Source organism: Gopherus evgoodei, chromosome 6, assembly GCF_007399415.2.
Source record: "Gopherus evgoodei ecotype Sinaloan lineage chromosome 6, rGopEvg1_v1.p, whole genome shotgun sequence".
Lineage (NCBI taxonomy): Eukaryota > Metazoa > Chordata > Testudines > Testudinidae > Gopherus > Gopherus evgoodei.
Window position 1 is genome coordinate 31,815,960 of NC_044327.1, and position 21,101 is coordinate 31,837,060.

Consider the following 21,101-nt stretch of genomic DNA (forward strand, 5'->3'; position numbering starts at 1 on the left):
GTCTAAAGTTAGGCACCTAAATCCATATTGAGCCACTTATATTAAAGCAGCCTGGTGGAGGCAAGAAGCACCCAGAACATAGATTAAATTTTGGCTTGAATTTTTAGAAAATGTTCTAAAATAAAGAAAGAAGTTTAAAATACATGCACCAAGCTGTGTGGGTGCAGTGAAAATAGGCAAATGCAATTACAGAAAATCACTGGCTTTTTAAAGTGTATATTGCCACCCTGTGGAAACCAGCTGCAGTGTCAAATTGATGAGAAATAGGAAAAACCTCTCTAGAAAAAATGCTATTGTTTCCACTAATCTCTATTTCAACTAATCAGACCCAAGCTACTCACTGCCAACAAAACATGGTGATACTAAAGAGTAGAGGAATCCTAGATCTGCCAGTGACCTTCTGAGAGACTTCAGGCAAGTCACTTCATCTCCTTGTGTCTCACTTTCTCCTGCATCCTCTTTGTTTGTCTGGACTATCCAGATGGTAAACTCTTCAGGGCAGGGACTGTCTCTCACTGTGTTTGCACCGTGCTTAGTGCAATGGAGAGTCACCATAATACAAACAATAAACAACACAATGCAATTTTCTCATTGTTTTACAAATGTATGAAGCATACAGAAAGAACCATGAAAGGAAGCATTGCCATAGAAGGTACCAATACTTTGACGCTTTGTGTTTGTCTGCAGGAAAGTAATTGCTGTGATGGTCCAAAGATGTGGTCCCAAGATCCCAGTGCAGAGGTGACATTCCCTACACAGTTCTCCCTGTCTTGGCAGAAAGAGGGGTCAGCTACCATCAATGGAAGAGAGAAGATGGGCAGCATAGGAAGGATGGGTCAGAGGAGGAGCGGGCTGGCCAGAAATACAGCTGTGGGAGACATATGTCATCCCCCTATCAGCCTTGAGCACCAGCTTACGACAGAAAGTAATACAGCCTGCAACTGGGGCTTCTCTTTCACAAAGGCCCTGGCTGTAGCTGAGGCCAGGGTTGCAGCTCCATTGAATCCACACTGCCAAGGAGCTAGACCAGAGGCACAGGGGGCCAAAACTGCTACAGAGGCACAAAGCCTCTGTGTGGAAGGTTCTGACCTCTCTTATCCCCTGATGTCTGCCCAGGGACCAATAAGGTTTGCAGACAGGCCCTGTGGCTTGTCCACTGGGGACAACCTCAGGCCACTCCCCAAGGCAGAACAAGGGAGAAATGCCTGTAAAGCTCACAGAGAGAGCCCCCAGTGACCCTAACAGCTCTTCCTGCAGGAGGGATTGATTGGGCCCAGAGTTAATAGCATGTAACTGTAAAACAGGAAGTGTTAGACTTGAGAGATTAAGGGAGGGCTTCCTTAAAGATAAGAAATTGGCACCAGGCTCCTAAGCACTATGGTAATACAACTAATAAACAATAAGATTAAACCCAAATCATCTTGGTTTCTTAAACTGAATAGCCATATAATCCTATTAGTGTAACCACAGCCTTCGGGAAGAGCTATTCCTGTAGAAGGTTCTGTTCTCCCTTGTGTCTCAGGTGCATATTTAGATTGCACGCTCTCTGCGGAGGGAGAGATGGGTGTTTCCCAAGGAGTTCCTGGCCATATGTGGGTGCTATAAAAATAAGTAAAATATTAATAATAATAGACATGGAAGTAGCCTTCTCAGCCATATACCAGGAACAAATCTTGGGAGGGTGTTCAGAATTCTGGATCAATATGACAGATCATGCTATTAACAGCAATTTTAATATATTTTATAATGCTGATAAAGTTAGCCCTAACCTAGCTTTTCTCTACATACCACTACTGGGTCTGTTCCTGTTCCCAGCAAAGCCACTCCCATTGAGTTCAGTAGGAAGGATTGGGTCCAGTCTTCACTTGTTAGTCCAAATTAATTATGGGAACCCCGATAGGTGTTGAATGACTTCTTTAAAAGTAAACAAAGTCATATTAATCTGTCACACTGGGTATTTTTATGCATTTGGCCAGCTTTCCAAATTACTTGCACAATGTACAAGAGTGGAATTTTAATTGCTCTTTTTCTTTTACTCTAATCTGGAATAATAGCTTCTCATATGATTAAATCTCTCCAGCAAAGTGCAGCTCAGTCTGGAAATTTAAACACAGCCATGCAGGAGGGTATATATAACCACAGATGTATTGACGTTGTTGACACACACATTCCTGAACCACTTCCCAGCACTCTGCACAGCTACGATAGAGATCCCAAAACTGGCTCCACAGCATAGACTAAATACCTTTTTGTTGATAGATATAGACTTCTTCACAAGTAACGCAGACAAAGATTATATTGGACAAGGCCACAAATAATTACGCACAGCATATGGGCCCTGGAATGTGCTGGAAAACATTAACAAGCTTTTCTGAGAGGTTTAGCAATCAGATGTAGTGTATAGAAATTAGATGGTAGCACTTTAAGTAGTCTGTGAGCCCTCTACGGCCTTCCCTCTCTTCTGTGTGGTACAAGTCATCAAAGAACCCTGCCAGAGCAGCAGTGTATATAGCTACATTATCTATAGTTAGTAAATAGGCTTACTAGGTCCTCATTGCACCCAAGTAGTTCTGTACACAATAAGCTTAAAGGAAGGAACAAAAAAACAACAGTATCCCTTTAAATAGTTTGTGAACCCTCTAGTGGTGCCCACGGTGTTCTGCCCACAAGCCAGAACTGCAGTGAATGTATTTATATAGAAATAGGTCTTGCATGTTATTGAGAAAATAGTTCTTTGGCCCTACCATGCCCATGGTATTTCTTCATGCCAATATTGTTGTACAAAGGGCAAAAGACAACAGTTATTCAAAGACGTAACGGGAGAAAAAAAATAATTCAGAGCTGCTACCACTATTTGAAGGGAAAAGGAAGACAAGAGAATTAGGGCAGTCAGGTCTGAACTTGATTTCATTCAGAAACAAGACACAAAAGCACCTGCTTTAGATGAAACAATAGTTTTATGAGCACAGCAATAAAGTGATACCCATGATTGTATGGCTAACCAAAAGAGAAAAATTCTGAGATAAAGGTGGACAAAATCATCTGTGCACAAATATCTTGTAATGACGTGCACCAATATTGATATTGCAGATTTTGAGTGTGCAAACAGATGAATAGCCACATTTTAGGCAAGCACATTTTTGAAGGCTCTTTGAAAATGTGGGTATTTATTATACACAGACATACACATTGTGTAGTGAGGGGATTTGTGCACTAGCCTTTCCCCTCAGCGGTGAAGGTGCAAATCTTAAATTAATTGCAAATCATGAATTAATTAAACCTCTTCCCTAGTAGCCATCAGAAGCTGTAATCACTGCAAATGATGCATTCACTTTATGGATCTGAAAGTTGACTTAGATAATACTTCTCTCGAGGACTTCACCCAGGCTTATACATATAATTATGTTTTTTTTTAAACTACATTAAAGAACATCAAAGTTGCAGAGCCATGCACGCTAAAAAGTTAGTGGCACCTTAATTCAGCCCCATTGCATATCTGTATTATGAGGTAGTCTTCAGTTTCATGATCACATACCACATTTTCCATAGGAAGCCATGAAAATCATTGGGTAGATTTCCTTAGGACTTGATTTCCAAGGGATTTTGATCAGGCCCATTGTTTTGGGACTGTTGATTATTTAGGTCAAATAGCTTTGTAAAAATGGCTGCTGGTATGGCACTACTGAAGATGTAGGCTAGATATCAACTCATGCGACGGAGTAATAGCCGCCATGAACACCGCTTATGCTACTGTTAGTCTGGTGCAGTTATGCACAATATCTAGCCTAGCCACTCTGGCTCAGTCAGTGAGTTGATGCCCAACCCTGCAAGCTGACGTAGAGCCCCAATGATCTCAGAGCCCCAAGAGCATCTGCTTGCATGGATCACTTTGAAGGACAGGGCCTTTGCCTTGCATGTTGCAATCCCAGGGCTTGATATAAGGTTCTATCAAACCAAAATCTGATGGTTGATAATAGGTTATATTTTGGATTCGCTTAGACGAGAAGTAAAACAAAATGCAGATGGTTACATTCTTCAGAGGAAATTTTGCCAACAGCAAAATTATCTGTAATTGTTTTGAGCCTGCAGAAAGGAGACAACCCGTAACGTATCTAGACACTGACATACCATGTTGATTAACATGGAAAACAGCTAGTACAATAAAGGTTACTTCAAGGCTGCAGGAGAAAAAAACAACTTTTGCTTTTTGGCTCACAGAGACAATTTTCCACTAGAGATACTGCACAGTATCTGCAAAAGCTGTTCAATGTCACCTTTTATTTAATCAATATTTAGACAGGCTTTTCATTAAAACAAGAATTCTTCCTGTAACATGTAATATCAACTCCAGTCCTCTCGCCTTCATTTTCTCTCTTTGTTTCAGAGTGAACACACAATGTATTTAACTAAATAAAGTTTATTGCCAGGGAAATTAATTCCAAGCATGGAAGCAAACATTTTCCAGAATTAAAAGGCAATACATAACCAATGCAATACGATTTAAGCAGCAGCTCTATTAGCGCTTAGTCTGTCATAGAATTCTTCAGGGAGCAGGGACTCTCGGGTTTCAGTTAAATGCTTTTATGGAACAATGAAAGCCAGGATTTTCAGAAGAGTCTGACGGAGTCAGCTGCCCAGATTGGGCAGGCCATTCATCTGGTTTTAAGCCAGACAGTTCTGTTTTCTTAATGGGGGTTTGTCCTCTTCCAATATTGCTATAAAATCAGAGGTGATTTTTGTCCAGTTTCATGCAGGAAGAATGCCACTTTGAAGAGTGTGCTGCTCCAGCCCACCAGTATGACTTCGTACACGGTCAGGCGGGCAGGGCTGTTGTGATGTGCTCTTCAAAATGGCATCCTCCATGCATAGAGGCGTGCCCATGCCATGCCCTGCAGTTCTGGTGAAGTAGTACTGAAATGCCAGTACTGGCCACCCTAGCCCAGATACCACCAAAATTCCTTGGGAGTTGGGTGCTTGATTCCTTTCAGCCCCTTTGATTCCTTTCGCTATGCTGGGAAAAACCCCACATAAAACAGCAACATGCTGGATGAAGCTGCATTCAAGATCTTATTCAGAGGAGCTACCTAAATTCTGTTTGTCGCCATGTTTCTCTCTCTAGCCTACTGCTTGTTAGATGCCTCAATGACTCCATGTCACACTCAACCCTGTGCCACACTCCTTACTGTCCCATGACATGTACAGTGTCTAGAGCAGACCCTAGCTTTGGCAAGGTTCTCTCTAGTACAAGTGCTGGGCCTCTCTCCCACAACTGTGACTGGATGTCCCTAGTCAGGAACCCCAATGACCATGACTGTCTTCTTGTAAGCCCTGCTCAGGCTCTTAGACCACCTTTCTCTTTTGTGAAGCTCTGAACCCTCTCTTGATCCTATTACATGCATCAGGAGGCCACATGGTGGAGCTTTCCAAATAGAAAGCAGGAGGTGACACTTAGGGCTTGATCCAGAGCCTATTGAAATCAAAGGGAGTCTTTCTATTACTACAAAAGGCTTTGGATCAGGCCCTTAGAGAATTTTGGCTTTGTTGAGGCCCAGTGGCACCAATCAGATGGGAGTATGGACAGCAGACTATGCATGCTGTTCTGGCTGGCACATCGGGTGGGTTCATATGACATGAAAAGGACGAATGTGTGGCTGAATAGGCCTTTGTCTGCCTTTGATGTTCATAGATATACAGGCTAAAGGGGAGATTTTCTAAGCAATTTAAGTGTTTTAGGAACACATCCAATTGAAAGTCAGTGGGGCTTAGGTGCCTAAATCCCTTAGTGCTTTAGAAACGCTCCCCCTCGAGGTAATTTGAAAAGTTACTAAGGTTCCAAAATTGCCAACAGGAAATGGTTATGAGAAGGTTAGGGAGGGGATTTGATCACAGTCTACGAGTAACCCATGGAGATTTCTAATAGCAGAGGGCTCTTTAATTTAACAGACACAGGTCTGAGATGCAGTGACTGGAAGTTGAAGCTAGACAAAAATCGAAGTGGAAATTGGCACACATTTTTACCAGCAAGGGTAACTAACCACTGGAACAAAATATCAAGGGATGTGGTGGATTCCCCATCATTTGGGGTCATTCAAGCAAGAGTTTAAAAGACTTTCTAGCTTAACCAAAAGTTCTAGGCTTGATACAGAAATTATTGGGTGAAATTCTACAGCCTGTCGCCAGGAGGCCAGAATAGATGATCCAATGGTCCCGTCCGGACTTCAGAAATCTATTAAATATGTCTTAGAAGAATTTTAATTCCCCCCCCTTTTAATACCAATCAATCAGTGTAAGGATTGCCACAAAGCCTAATAAACCATTTGAATCTGTTTATATTATTTCTTTATTGTATTGTGAAGTGCCTAGAGACCTTTACTATGTGAGGACCCCATTGTGCTAGTCACTCTACATACATATAGTAAATAGCAGTCCCTCTATCAGTTTGCACAAGGCACATTTTTGCGTCTGAATTGAGTAAGTCTATGTTTAAACGTCTGTGCCATTTAAAGCTATGTGATGCAGAGAGATTTATAAATCTCTAAACCTACTGAACTCTTTGAAACCTGAGTCTTTGCAATTTCCTCTTTCTTGCCGTGAACTGTTGAGCTGTGACAAGCTATTCAGTTAAACCTATTTAACACCATATCCATCCATCACACAACAACACTATGTGACAGAAATATGCCTGATTAGAATTATTTGTTCCTTCTCTTATATGCCAAAGGATAACACAGGCATGACACAAAGTCGCTGGCTGGAGTTACAGCACATGGTTGGTTAGTAGAATGCTGCCATCTTCTGGTTAGAAAAAGTCAGGATGCTAAAGAGTGCATGAAACTTTATGAGACACACAAGGTGGGTGAGATAATATAGTTTATTGGATCAGCATCAGTTGGTGGAACAAAAGTTGGTCCAATAACTGATATTGCCTCACTTACCTTGTCTGTCTCGTATCCTGGGACCAACACAGTTACAATGCTAAAAACAACTTTGAGTTTTTATGGTGACTGAACCATAGACTAGAGGCTTGATCTAGCTAGATAGGCCTACTCGCTATTCATTGTGTCATACTTTACAGTGTCCAAGCAGTATATGAGGTGCTGTAGAAGAGACCTCAAGAGACACAAACCAGGCATGATTCTCTCCCTTTAGTGATTTTTCAGGGAAGTTGTGACTCCTTTCATAGCTCTTGTTTTCCCATTGTATACAATATCTTTAATGAGGTCATAATTAAGTAACGTGGGTGGAAATGCTCAGAGTTATAAACCTGATTCAATTAAAAAAGGTACCAGTTACTGTACTCAATTAGCCAAATCAGTCAGCCCAGCTACTTTTCAAAGTATATTCTGCCATTTACTGTGGATTCTTCAATTCTATCTATAAATTATTCAGACCGAATCTTCAACTGGTGAAAACTGGTGTTCCACTGATTTCAGTAGAGTTTCTGTTGACTTGCAACAGCTGAGGATCTGGTCCATTATTTCACTTTCCCAGCTAGGAAATCTTGTTTCTTTTACATTCTTTGTGTTAGTCTAGACAGTTGGGCATAGTTCCTCCTTACTAGACAATGAATACACAGGGATGCTAGAAATCTGAGAGAGATTATTCCCTTCTACAAGGGGAGACAAGAATTGACTTGTGCATGTGAAACCTAACTCCAACAAACAGCTACTCATCTGCAGAACCAACCACATGAGTGCTCTCTGTCTCAGTGGAAGTAGGAGAGAAGATAAGAAATGAGGATGAGAAATTTGCTGTCCTGCATCAGTTTAGATACTTAAAGTTTCCAAACAGAACACCAAATAAATAATAATAATTTGAAATCATTTAGGACCTTTTGTCTAAGGATCTCAGGATACTTTACAAATATTACCTAATTAGAACTTAATTCATTGATCAAAAAGTAAGTTGTATGAGGGCTACTATCTATGAGACACTTAAGCTAAAATACATGTTGCTGTTACAGACCACAGTGAAGACATTACCGATTAATGTCAATTAAATCTCAAACAGTACCAAAGGTACAACATGAAGAACTGTCTGCCACGGCACTTTTGGCAGGTCATGTAGCGAAGGATTAGGTGTGCCCCCTCAATGATCCCCTCATTGTAGCTGAGGCTTTCGTAAGTGACAGCACATGGCTGTCAAGAATATTATGGTACCTCAAGGAACAAGAAATACAATACTTTGATATCTCCTGAAAAAATTCAAATGGAGACTTTATCAAAGAGAAAGATAAGATCCAAGGAAGGAACTGGAGAATGAATTGAGGGCCATAAACTCCTAACTGACTTAAGCAGCCTCAGAACAGCTATACCAGTACCTACAGCTCCTGAAAACTGCCTCTAAAAGCATCTCAGAGCAGTTAACTGTCAGACAGCTGATTCCCAAGCCCTATTATAACTAAAGCTGTTCAAAAAATTTTCAACAGAACAGTTTTCTGTTGGAAAATACTGTCTGAAATGTTTTGTGGAATGTGTCAATTTCAGCAAGATTTCAATTTTCTTTCAACTTGCTTGTTTCATTTTGTTCTGAGTTTAGAAGCTGAACCAAAATGATAGTGTTTAAAAATTAACTTTGAATTCAATGTTTATATATTATATATACACACATATAATTACAATGTTTTGACATAAAAACATTTGTAAAAGGATTATTTTAATGTTTCAGGGGGAAAAAAATCAGAATTTCTGTTGCTTAATAAGTTTTGAAATGTCAACTTATCCCAATTCAGAAAAAGTTTGGTGACGGGACTGAATAGTGAGATGCTTATCTAAACTTTAAGCAGGTTTCTCAGCCTCGTGGTTCCCATCGCAAGAGCACTGGAAGCTCCCTAGAAGTGTGTATGGTGGGGGCACTGGTTGCCAGAACTTGGTCCCACTCTGCCCCTTCCCCTGTTCATTCCTCTCTGTCTCCTCACCCTTAAGGCAGGTAAAAAGTGATGGGGTCATGGCCCCCGGTCCTTCCCCACCATTCCAGTGCCCCTGTCCCATACCAGCTCTCACTGCAAAAGAGAGTAAATACTCCATGCAAGGCTCAAGAAAAATCTAAAAATAAATGTTAAAAACTGCACACTCCAGCTGGCAAGGTCTGCTAGAGGAGAGAGAAACAACTGGCAAGCGTAATCTGGAAAGTTCCCCTTTCACAGGGGAATGAAATCATTCAGCATCCTAGCATTACTGTCTGGCGATGTATCACTGCACTGAATGTCTGGGGTTGGTATAAGAGAATGTCAGGAGAAGAATTATTAGCAATATTTTTGGACTTGGTATTCAGCACTGGAAGAAGAATTCTCTTGCAAGTGACAGAGTGGTGACATGCAGCTTGTTAAAAAAATAGGTGTTTTTTATTATAGATGCCTATATATGCAAAGCTAGGCTGACCAAAATATACAGTGTTATCTGACTGGCTTTGATTGTTCATGCTTCACTAACTGCAACAACTGAATTAAGTACCAAATTGCCATCATAACATTATAGGCCAAGATTTTCCAAAAGGAAAAGGAAGCCTGAATTTAGATTCCTAAATTCTTACTAGAGATCTAAATACACCTCTACCCCAATAGAACGCTGTCCTTGGGAGCCAAAAAATCTTACTGCGTTATGTGAAACTGCGTTATATCAAACTTGCTTTGATCCACCCGAGTGCGCAGCCCCGCCCCCTTGGAGCGGTGCTTTACCGTGTTATACCTGAATTCGTGTTATATCGGGTCACGTTATATCTAGGTAGAGGTGTAAAAGGCCTGATACTCAGAGGGGCTGAGCCCCCACTAACAACAATTTTGGCTACAATATCATTTGAAAAAACACAACAACTGAGTAACAGCCAGCGTATGGCAATACATCTTGCTAACACTTCTCTGAAGCTACTATCTTATTCTTCAGAATCTCAACTTTTAAAGACAGGAAGAAGCTGTTTGTGAAGAAAATCTCAAAACTGTGTAGGCAGTGTAACCAATGCAGAGAGGTCTATGTGAATCTGCAGAGGGCATGGAACAATACACGCACCATTAATTAATTTTTTCCCCAATCAAGAAAGAGCTAAGCCCAAGGAGCCTAGCAATGCCCTGTGCATATACAAGCTCCACCACAAGGGTGCAAAAGAGTCCAGCTGAGCTCAAAGAGCTGCACAATCATGTTTTAAACATCTGCAGGATCTATTATGAATGGAGTCTTGTTTTGACAATTTAAATGGGTGGAGCTTATTTTGTGGACAAAGTTTGGAAAAGTACCACCTTTTTTTCCTGCAGTCTAGCCTCTGACAAAAATGAATTACATACCTGAACTGAAGGCAATGCATCTTTTGCGTAAGGCTATGGGTATTGGTATTGGGATCCTATTTGGTTTTCCTTTATTAGAAATGTAGCCGACTGCATACATGATCTACAAATTGAATATGCCCTCACCTGAATTCTACAGCACCCAATACTGCTAATCAGAGCAAGACTCCTCGATGTGTTACTGCCAAGAGTTCTTCGCATTCTTTCCATTACCACAAGCTCCTAGATCCTAAACGTAGTTGTGCATAACATAAGAGAGCGGTAGGGGGAAAAATGTGGAAAGTGTCTCCATAAAGGTGTAGTGCTACAGCACATCCTGGTCCAAGCCATGTCAAAGTACAGGTAAGTTGTCCCTTATGTGCCTTGTCACATTGAAGGCTATGTTCTGCACAGCATTGCTCCTGCATACATCTATGCTCTTGTCTCTTATGTCCTACGTCACCCACTTCAACAGTGATGCCACTCCCTTCTCTTCCTTTGTTTCTTTCTCTCAGTCGCCTCTTCGTGCCATCCCTTATGTCTGAAACAACCTCTCTAGTCCAGGGTGCCAAGTATCCTCCCTCTCTTTATTCAAATCTTTTCCATGAGACACACAAACACTAGACCATCCTGATTTCACTTTTTAAAAATACATCCATCCTCTGGGTCACCCAGTGGGGTTTCTTTTGGTGTGTGCATGCTTGTTTGTTTTGTTTGCCATGGGTTGTTTTTGTTGTTGTTGTTTAGGGGAGGTTGTTTGTTAGATCTTTGTCTACATTTTTGACTACAAGATGTTTAGGACAAGAGTTGTGTCTATTTGCCTCTTGTACAGAATCAAACACTTTGTAAGTGCTTAATTATAAATAAAATAAATATTGCCTAGGCAATGTTGTGTTGCACACAATAAACATCTTGCTGCAAACACAAATCATTTGCACAATAGTGTTATGGTGCCACTGGCTGTGTGCAGCATTGTACATGTAACCTAAACCCAGCTTCTCGCAGCTATCATGGCATGACATCTGTAATGTTAACTGCTGAAATGTGTGCAGCTGGATGGGATGGTTGACTAGCCAGATGGTAGGTAAATCAGTGATTAAGGCAATCATGAACCAGATTGACGGCTGGTGTGACTGTGTGTAAATGATCAGAAACCACTGTCGGTACCATGGAAAAGTACCACCAGATGTGAAATGCTATGCGGAAGTTTAATATACCCAAAATAAAAAGACACAGATGTACTAACTGTGGGTGATGCATGTGTGTCTCTGCTCTGTGCCAATTACAGGGAGTTCCCCAGCTGTGAGGCCACACACATTGCTCCAGACACAGACAGCTAAACAGCTTCCCACAGACTGGGGCGTCAAGGTTATGAACCCCGGCTCAAGGCAACCAGATCACTCCTAAATGCTGTCAGCCACTGACATTTGCGGCTACTTGGATTGTAGAGCAGTTTACGAGCAACTGGGGGAAGGGCATAGGGAGGAGGACAGCATCCGGGTGATCACGAAAGCACATGGCCAAGTGAGCTGCAGTACATAAGGGGCTTTCAGATCATACGGAAGCAGTGCAGGCAGCAGCACTCTTAAAACAAGGTGTCAGCCAGTGCCAGGCAGAGTCCCCAGTTATCCTAGCTGCACTTACACAAGCACTGCAGCTGGGTAGGCAGAACTCACACCAGACCACACACAGCACAGCTGGAACCCATGGCAACTCCACCCAAGTGATATACTACACGCAGATGAATGAACCTATTCCCCCCCCTTTCCCTCCCCAAGCCTTTATTCCTAGGTCTTTCATGGTGAACCAGCCTCTGATCACACCTTCTCCCCATGCTCTATGGCACTGGCCCAACTCCAATTGCAGCCTACGTATGCCCATCTTCCTTGATGTGCGGTCTGTGTTGATGAGCACTATGCCAACCTAAGTCAAAAGGGGGAGCCACCTGAGGCAAGTTACTCATTGTAACGCACACAAATTTGATCTTTACACAGGACCCATTGGAGCTGTCTCACTTCCCTGCACAGCATGAGTTGCCCATGTGACCTCCCTTCATCTTTTAAACCATAAATGCTAAACTTACTGACCATTTTTCATATTCACCCTATATCTGCAGATGTTAATTGTTCAGTGTTGTACCCGAGACAGAAAATATGCATCTGGTTGTCATAACATTTTTCCCAGATTTGGACCTTAGCGTCCAAAATATGGGTGTTAGCATGAAAACCTTCAAGCTTAGTTACCAGCTTGGACCTGGTAAAGCTGCCACCACCCAAAAAATTAGAGTGTTTTGGGGCACTCTGGTCCCCCCAAAACCTTCCTTGGGGACCCCAAAGACCCAAATTCCTTGAGTCTTACAACAAAGGGGAATAAACCATCCCCCCCCCCCTTCCAGGTGTTCCCTCCCTGGGTTCCTGGAGAGGTACACAGAAGCAAGCTCCGTGAATCTAAACAGAGGGACTCTACCCTCCCCGTTTCCAGTCCTGGAAACACAAGTATTTCCCTCTTCACCCAGAGGGTATGCAAAGTCAGGCTTAGTAAATATAACACAAAGAGATTTTCCCCCTGACTTCTTCCTCCCACCAATTCCCTGGTGAGTTGCAGACTTAATTCCCTGGAATTCCCACTAAAGAAAAACTCCAACAGGTCTAAAAAAGAAAGCTTTATAAGAAGAAAGAAAAATACAAAAAAAAATGGTCTCTCTGTATTAAGGTGACAAATACAGGGTCATTTGCTTACAAGAAAAAAATGAATAAACCGCCTTATCCAAAAAGAATACAGTTTAACACATTCCAGCAACTACACCAATGTAAATACAAAAGAAAACAATATAAACCTATGGTCTTCCTATCTTTGTACTTACAACTTGGAAACAGAAGATTAGAAAGCTGGAGATAGAAAAATCACTCTCATAGCCAAGAGGGTCAGGCACAAGACAAAGGACAAAGAACTCACACACAAACCCCCCTCCACCCAGATTTGAAAAAGTCTTGTTTTCTGATTGGTCCTCTGGTCAGGTGTTTCAGGTTACTGGTGTTACCCCTTTACAGGTAAAAGAACATTAACCCTTAGCTATCTGTTTATGATACTGGTCCCTAGCTTTAATGCAAAATACAAGAGTAATTCTTCAGACATTGTAGGTTTCACATTCTTCCCTCCTCAGCATCCAGTCTGGAGTTGTTCAATTCTCTCTCTAACTAATGGCAGCCTCCTCAGGGCAAGTATTGTCTCTAGCTTTATGACACGGTTTATCTATCAAGCCAAAAACGCACTCAGGCCTGCAAACAAAGATCCCATTGGACCCCTTAACCAAAGCACACATACACCTCGTAGGATTTAAAAAAAAAAATAGAAAAGGAAAAAAGGACAAAAAGGTTAATTCCCTAATGGACGAAGGCAACTGAGACTGGGTGCACACAGTTTCAAGAGCAAACGATTAACATGAAGATGACACTGACACAGCCATCCCATGGCTCAGGATTCCTTCCCAGCTTAAAAAATAAAATAAACAAAGAATGGAAACATCTGAATTGGTGGTTTAGTGGCAGGGAACATACAGCCATGCAAAGGGTCTGAGCTCAGGACCTTTCTTCCATCCTTCACATCCAGGCCTCTTTGCAGGGTAGGGTAGGGCTGGGAAGAAGAGAAAGTTTCTCCAATTCTGGGATCATAGGGTAGGAGTTAAGGGGCTGTATAAGGAGGTGGGAGGGTCTCAGAGCTGCAGCCCAAACACCTAAACAGCCCCTTAGCTTGAGCCTGTGAGCCCAAGTCAGCTGGCATGGGCCAGCCATGGGTTTTTATTTACTGTGTAGACATACCCAGAAGGACCATCATCTACTCACGTTCACTCCCCCTCTAAAATGAAAAGAGAAGACCTACAAAATGATACTTTGCAGATATTTAAAATACTTTTTGAAATAAATCCATTTCACTGAAGGAATACTAATGCTTGCCCCCGTGGGAGACTGAAATGCAGACGTCAGGGCTTGATGGTCTTTAATCATGGCAGTGGTAGATAGAATACATCCAATCATACCACTGAGTCCATCCCACCCCAAGGGCAAGGATGCCTGAGAGAGGGTGCATCAGACGCTATTATACTGCACTGGATTTAAGCCAACAGGTCAAGAATTCCCGCTTACTGTCATGTATAGTTAAGCAGTGTTAGTTTTGTTGGCCAAATTCCTCCCTGTGAAAACACATGAGGGTTAGGCCAGAGATGAATTAGGTCCTTTCTCCCTGTAATGTATTCAGTGAAAGCACAGGGTCATTGTTAGACAACCTCCAGCCTTATGAGACACTTTTAACATATCCCCAGATGCAGTAAACAAAATTCTGCTCCAGCCTACTAGAAGATTACCGCCATTGAGTTTTGTTCGTCCTTTCAGTGACCAGATAAGAAGGCTTCACTCTACTGGCAATAGGGTGACCAGATGTCCATGATTTTATAGGGACAGTCCTGATTTTTGGGTCTTTCTTCTACAGGCTCCTATTACCCTCCCACACCCTGTCCAAATTTTTCACATTTGCTGTCTGGTCACCCTAACTGGCAAATGTAATTATTAAGGGCCAAATGTTGCTCCCATGGGCGTAAAGAGTTTTTGCACAAGATACTCAAGGGAGAAGGAAAACAGAACTTTTCATTCAGGTTACAGTGCGTCAAGCTGGCTGCTTCACAGCAGCTCATCCCTAAGCTCTCCTTACAAGGGGATCCTGTGGATCCATGTAGAAGGAAGGTCTGGTGGCCAGCTTGCCTACTGGTCAGCTCATGGCCTTACAGTTTCTGCCACTCTAGGCATCCAAAGGGGACCCCAGCTGCAGCCTCATTCACCCCCTGGTGCTCTGATTGTAGTAACCAAGCTCTGAGGGACTAAAGGAGCTTGGGGGCAATGGCAGAAAGCAAGGTAGGGGCACCCAGGCCCACTCACTCCACTGGGCCCTGACCCAGGGTCTTAGGGGTCTCTCAAAGCATCCAGCCCAGTCACTGAGTTACCCCAAAATAATGTTTCTCCTAGGTCACTTTCCTACTAGTCTGGAGTGCCTCAATTTGGCGCATGGCCGCAGACTTAGTAGGCTCTCCTCCATTTCTTAGCATCCAGTTGAGTCAGTCCCTCTCTCCCAGGGCCTTCAACTCTGAATGGCACGGGGACCCAAGTCCCTGCTGCTAGAGCAGCTTTCACAAAGCCATTGCCATTCCCTGCACAGCGCTCAGCATCAGTCTTTCTTTTTTGTGCCATATAGAGCTAATCCCTCCCTTTTCCTAGGCTACCAGTGTTCTTTTAAACTGTTCCTCTACAGAGAGCATGCCTTCCAGTTATTGAGAAGTGATGCCTCCCTAGCCCAGTATTTCTCTACTCCCTGCCCTGTTTCGCTGTGGGCCCCATCACAATCCACATAGCTGTGAACTCACTGACTATGCTCCCTCCCCCACCCCACCCCCCCTCCTCACTGTGGTACTGCACAGAGAACCAACGTGGAGCACTGATCCATGGCATACAGACCCTGACAGAACCCCAGCATCATTTCCCACATGCTCCAGGCAACAGAATCTGTGCCATTCCACCGTTTGTTCAGCTCTCATGAACTCATGGGGGACGCGGGGGGTGTCTGGGTTTGCCCCTAAAGGAACAAAAGATATACACCAGATCTAAAACCATTCATAAATACTATTTATAATTAATTAGCAGATGTTTGGGAGCATTCCAGATACAACATGTTAGATGAGTGCTGAGCATCATTACAATTTTTAGAAAATGTGGGGAAGCCAAATGGGATCAACATCCCAGCAATTCACTCATTATACTAAAGCTAGAGAAAATGAGATTCCTTCCCTACCCTCTGAAAGTGCTAACAAAATTGAACATAACTTCTTAGAGCAGGAGTTCTCAAACTGGGGGTCATGACCCCTCAGGGGGGTCATGAGGTTATTACATGGGGGCTCACGAGCTGTCAGCCTCCAACCCCAACCCCACTTTACCTCCAGCTTTTATAATAGTGTTAAATTTAAAAAAGTGTTTTTAATTTATGAGGGGGGGTCACACTCATAAGTTTGCTGTGTGGAAGGGGTCATCAGTACAAAAAAGTTTGAGAAACACTGTCTTAGAGCTTCAAAAATGTCCTTCTGACTCCCCCTGGTGGTTGAAGAAAAATCATATCTTCCCTCTGTCCAGAAGAGTACTGTAACAAGACGGTGCAGAAGTATGTATAACTTGTTTTCCTTAAGGCCCATATACTTCGCTCAAACTGCATGCACAAATCGCACTGGCATTAATGGAAGTTCTGAATGAGGAATGAAGCCAGAATACAACTATATTTGTGTTCTCCTTCTTATAATCATTCTTAAGGACACAGTAGCCACCTTTTTTTGCTCTGAGTACTTGTTTACATGTGTTCCACTTCCGGTGTGCATGCACCACCAGAGACTAGAGGGTCTAACAGCCAGCAGTGCCCATTGGTAGCACCTGTTCCCCTGATGACATAGAGCCCTTAGCCCTTTGAGGGTAGCAAGGGGACAGAGCAACCAACTGCCTCTCAGTTCCTTTCAACCACTCCTGGCTGTGAGGTGGATCCAGGTGGCAGTGTCCACTCTTTTTTTCCCAAATGCAAATTTTATTACAATTTTGCAAATGGTTAATTACTGATTTAGGTGAGGTATTTAGCATAGTAATTAGTATAGTGCTTTTAGGAAGTTTTAGCTTTTTCTGGGTTAGTTTTTGCTCTGTACAAGGGGATCAGGTGTGATGTTGTCTCCTCTCCCCCCAAAAATAAACTTTAAATTTTGAGAGTCCTCTATGAAAAGTGTCCCAACAATGCCTTTAATCTCCAGGGTGGTGCCTGCTCCTGTCTCTGTGGCTGCGAGCAGTAACAGGCATCATTCCTCTGAGGAGTACAAAGGAAGATCTCCTCAAAAGATCTCCTCAGAAAGAAAAGGGGTTGGTTCACCCCTTGCTATCTGCAGGAAGAAGAAAAGCAGCCCCTCACTCCTCCTCTCAGCGGGAGGCAGCAACCCAGAAGACTTCACTGGTGTCCATGTTTGCTGCCAGATCCTCTGCTCTATGGGTCAGCTCTGTCAGTCTGCAGCACCAGCTCCCTGCGAGAATGCTCATCCTCCAACACTCAGATCAGTTACAGGGACCCATGCAGCGCTGACTTGCTCCAGGCATGCTCAGAGCAGCAACTTTCTATGCCTTTATCATTTGGAGCCTGCTGCTGTGGCTGGTTTTAACATACGAGCTCTGACTCCTCCAGCAGCAGAGCCACCACTGCCAGGCAGCAGGGGCTTTGTTATAACCAGGTCAGCCTATAGCACAGAACCACTTGGGGCCGATATCAATGGCACATAGTGATTTGGCCATTTCCATGCAGTCCAATTCCCCCTTATTAGATGTTTCTGTCAATAAGGGGATGCTTTGCAAGTCACCTGGGGGTTACTCTGGTCCTCCTCATCATCATCCCCCAGTCGAGCCCAATCCATCCCCTCCCTCAGAAGAGGAGAATGGGTATTCCTATTCTGAGAGTGGGGATGTTTCACCTTCTTACTTTTTTAGGGTACTTTTTTATGGACCAATGTATGTTTGAAAGTCAGGTAAGACATACAGGAAAAGCCCCTCATTGGGACCCTCACCCCACTCATGTTATCCTGTAGGCTATTTATTTTTAAACACAGAATAAAGCATGGGAGAATATATTGGCACTGGAAGTGCAGCATTTTTTAATAGACTATTCTACAACAACATCACAAATTTTGATCTCTGCTGTCCTGCTTAAAATTATAGACAGATGTATTCTGTTTAGCTACATACACCAGATGTTATATTAGAGAAAGTGAATGCTTGGTAATGTTAGTTGAAACCAATGTATACTCTGCACTGTGGAACATCCTCTGGTGACAATGCTTATCCCCTTTGGTGAGGAGGGAACATAAGAACAGCTTTCTGATGTTTGGGGATAGCTCAGTGGTTTGAGCATTGGCCTGCTAAGCCTAGTGTGTGAGTTCAATCCTTGAGGTGGGCCACTTAGGGATCTAGGGTAAAATCAGTACTTGGTCTTGCTGGACTCACTGACCTTTCAGGGTCCCTTCCAGCTCGATATTGTGAGATGTAAATAAAATGGTCCTCTATACACCAGCATGCTAAATCTGGGCTGTGACATAGTTCTGCAGTGGGATATAGCTTTAGACACTAAAGGTCTGATTTTCAGAGTAAGATGCACAAAGACGTGTGCAACACTGTATCTATGCCCACCAGCCAACATCTTGGGAAGAATATTTTGGGGGCTTACCCACTCCACCTCGCTAACTGTTCAGTTAAACAACATGAGGCAGTCTTTGCCCAAGAGGAGCAGAGTGCATTGTTTCAGGTTCCATTTTAATTCTGAAAAAGATACAAGACTGACTTTTAAACTCGTATTGGCCATTAGAGACACAAGTCACTGCAATCCTCAATGAGAACATTGCTTATTACTGGGTAAATGCCAATAGTAATTTGCATAATTATAAAAACACTTTACATTAGTTAAGCTAAAACAAGATTGCTGCACACCTCATTAAACTGAGAGGTGGGCAAGTAGCTGCCTTCAGCACTGACAACTCCACAAGTCAGCAAGCAGTAAAAGAAGTGAACAACCATTTCACCCTCAGAGCCAAATACATAGCCTTAACTGCATACCTGAGCTTCACAACCCAGGTGGAAACATTTTTGGATGTTCAACACTCTTAGCTCATTGCCATCAAAAGATAAAATGTACCAAAGACCATGGCACAGATTTTGCCAAAATAGGCCCGAGTCCAGCAAAACACCCACAGGCTTAACTTAAAGCATTTGAGTAGTTCCACTGACTTCAATGAGATTACCTACATGCTTAAAGATAAATTTGCTCTGTTGGGGACAAATGCACATCTTCATGGTGGATCCAGTCCATAAAGCTTGAAACTTAACTCCATCACCACAACCCAAGTACAATGTCAGTCAGAGCTACACCACTGCTTGAAGTTTCAGTTACATTTCCCAGACAGAGCCAAATGTGGAGTTAACATAGATATAAATAAATAAATAAAAAGTAGAGCTAGAAAGATGACAGGAATGAACACAGAGATGCTCATATATTACTATGAGTTTGATACAAGTACCTGGACAGGTAGATTAGATTCACACAATTATATTAGATTTTATATTCTTGGGAACAGAGATGGTCATTTCTTATGTTTGCACAGCACCTGGCACAGGAGTAGGCAACCGATGGCACGGGTACCGAAGGCGGCACGCGAGCTCATTTTCAATGGCACTCACACGGCTCAGGTCCTGGCCACTGGTTCGGGAGGCTCTGCATTTTAATTTTAAACAAAGCTTCTTAAACATTTTAAAAACCTTATTTACTTTATATACAACAATAGTTTAGTTATACGTTATAGACTTATAGAAAGAGACCTTCTAAAAACATTAAAATATATTACTGGCACATGAAACCTTAAATCAGAGTGAATAAATGAAGACTCAGCACACCACTTCTGAAAGGTTGCCGACCCCTGACCTAGCACAATGGGGCCCAACCTGGTTGTGACCTTTTAGTTTCTACTACAATCTAAATGTTAAATTAAAAAAAAAAATTATAAATTGTTGACAGACAGATTAGACAGACTATAAGTGGGAACAATAGAAATTTTGCAAAAAGTTATCTATTGTCATAGCTGAAATACAAAAGTGTGTTAGAATTCTTTTCACTAACAAGCCCAAGCAAGTTGGAACACAGAATCTCAGGATAACATTCACATAAATTTATGAACTATAGTATTTTTATTTCCCCTCATTTATTATTCAGAGCTTTCCTTTGCCTTGAGGCATGTGTTTTATAGTCTTAAATCTATGGTGACTATTGGAACTGAGCTGCAGCCAGAAAGAGTGTTTTGATTGATAATCTTATTCTTTCCTTTGCAGATTTGGGAAGATGGATCCTATGAAAAAGGAGATCTGGTTATTTCTGGACCACTGCTGTGAACAAGCAGCCACTGGAGAATTGAGATTTAGAAAATTGGGAATGAACAGTGTTATTTTTAGATATCTGCTCCATTTCGAACGTTCTCACCCTGCATACCCTGTGGAACAAGCACATTTAGCAGCACTACTGTTTTTCACTACAGGAGAGCAAAGACTTGTAACAATAATACCAGTCCCCCAGAATGGCTCTAGCCAAGAAGTTTAAAGTGCTCTTGGGGGCACATTTCAGTTACCTATAAGAAAGTTTAGAAATAAATAATAAACAGTTAGAATGAAGATTTTTACAATAAATATAAAACAAGTTACAAACAATGGAGTGATACAGTCGCAGAGGACACAACACAGAAAAGTTACATCTGTTTATTTTAATAAGACTATTTTAGAAATGATTTAAATCCATTCAAACTCCTCTCTCGCCCTCTTCCCTTTACTCATCCCCTGTGAACTCTTAGCAACTGGGGCACTACCTACCAGTTGCAAACAGGGCTGGTTCCAGGCATCAGCCGAGCAAGCTCGTGCTTGGAGCGGCAGATTCCAAGAGGCGGCATTCCAGCCAATCCTTTTTTTTTTTTTTGGGGGGGGGGGGGGGCTATGCTGCTTCTGCCCCCTCCCTGCAGGTTCTTTTTCCTCTTTCATTCACTACTCTGGATGCCCTGTAGGGTGTGGCGGCGTGGAGGAGGGGAGTGCCCTGCTGGGAGCGGTGCCAGATCTGTAGCAAGCCCGGCAGGGCAGCCCGCATCCTTCCCTGCCCGTCCACCGGAGCGGTGCAGAGCCCTCCTGGCAGGAGGCATGGTGAGGGCCCCACTGAAGGAAGCCCTGGCCACCCCCCTTCTCTCTCTCCCCCCCGCTGCCCG

The 21,101-nt window shown here is 42.7% G+C and overlaps 1 protein-coding gene across 1 annotated transcript in view; it reads right to left on the bottom strand.

Moving 5' to 3' along the window:
* SAXO1 (stabilizer of axonemal microtubules 1) overlaps nt 1–21,101 on the bottom strand; it is a 64,525-nt gene that overhangs the window by 39,574 nt on the left and 3,850 nt on the right. The window lies entirely within an intron of this gene.